Raw genomic sequence first — 1,437 nt, forward strand, 5'->3', positions numbered from 1 at the left:
AATTTCTGTAATTCAACAATAAACTTGTTTTATTCCAATTTGAAATGGTAACCAGGGAAAGTGACAGTCAAGATTAAGTGTGCACACATACAATTTGGTTGGGGAGGGAAAGACACATGGTGGAGTCTCTCAGAGTCAGAGAGACACAGCACGAAAACAGACCCTTTGGTCCAACTTGTCCATGCCGACCAGACATCTTAAATTAATCTAGTCCCATTTGCCAGCATTTGGTCCATATCCCTCCAAACCTTTCCTTGATTTACCCATCCAGATGCCTTTTAAAGACTGTAATTGGACCAGCTTCCACTACTTCCTCTGGAGTTTATTCTATACACACACTACTCTCTGTATGAAAAAGTTGCCCTTAGGTCCCTCTTAAATCTTTCCCATCTCACCTTAAACCTATGTCCTCTAGTTTTGGACCTACCCTGGGGAAAAGACCTTGACTATTCACCCTATTCACGCCCCTCGTGATGTCCCACTCCTAAAAAAAAAACTGGGACATCACCACAAACTGTTTCTATTACATATTCAACCAGTTCAGTGAAGAAACAGTAAACCTAGCTGCATTACGTAATGGGCAGAAATGTGTGTGTTGTGTATGGGGTGTGTGTGTTGTCATATCTATACATGCAGTGTGTGTCATTGTTTCCATTTGTCACTGTGATAACAATCTCAAACAAATGGACATTCTACAATAGGTTCAGACAAAAAGGACCCACTTGAGGTCAAGCAGAATGCTGCACTCCCTTGAACAATACCCTCAAGCAAGCTATTGCGGCACGGTGTGGGGAGGCACCAGGCTAGCACAATGAAGGTCATTCACCCGATGCTTTACATAAATACAGGTAGAGATCATATAGAGCTTATTTGGAGTTGCAAATGTCTCGGGAGTCCATTAACATAATTCATCACATAGTGCAATCCAACCTTGCTGCAAACTCTGGGATTCTGGTCCTGCCAGTAACAGGTCAAAAGAGGAGAAAAGAAAATCCTAGGAAACTGCTGAGCTCCATCAACCTGATTTACTTCAGTAGTTTGCCGGAGCTCACCTTTAATGGAAACTGGACTACTTAAATGAGCTGCAAGACATTTCCGCAGATATACCTTCAAAGCAGGGGCAAATGTTCCAGAAAACCCATGCTCAATGCAAAACGGAATAAAAACACAAATTCATTCATGGGATGTGAGTTTCACTGTCGGGGCCAGCACTTATTGCCCAGGAGCAAAAACTTAGCTGCGGCAAAAGCTCAGCAGGTCTGGCAGCATCTTTGAAGGAAAAAACAGAGAACATTTCGGATCCGGTGACCCTTCCTTCATTGCCCAGCCTTAGTTGCCCTTGAGAAAGTAGAGGTGAGTTACTCATTGCAGGACTCTTATGACTCTTGAAGACATAATATTTATATGGATATTTTAATTCAATTTTCACTCACAGTA

At 42.4% G+C, this 1,437-nt stretch overlaps 1 protein-coding gene across 1 annotated transcript in view; it reads left to right on the top strand.

The window, feature by feature from the left end:
- LOC109918329 overlaps nt 1-1,437 on the top strand; it is an 859,583-nt gene that overhangs the window by 830,556 nt on the left and 27,590 nt on the right. The gene's annotated exons all lie outside the window — the stretch shown is intronic.

The sequence above is a fragment of the Rhincodon typus genome, chromosome 1 (genome assembly GCF_021869965.1).
Source record: "Rhincodon typus isolate 14 chromosome 1, sRhiTyp1.1, whole genome shotgun sequence".
Classification (NCBI taxonomy): domain Eukaryota; kingdom Metazoa; phylum Chordata; class Chondrichthyes; order Orectolobiformes; family Rhincodontidae; genus Rhincodon; species Rhincodon typus.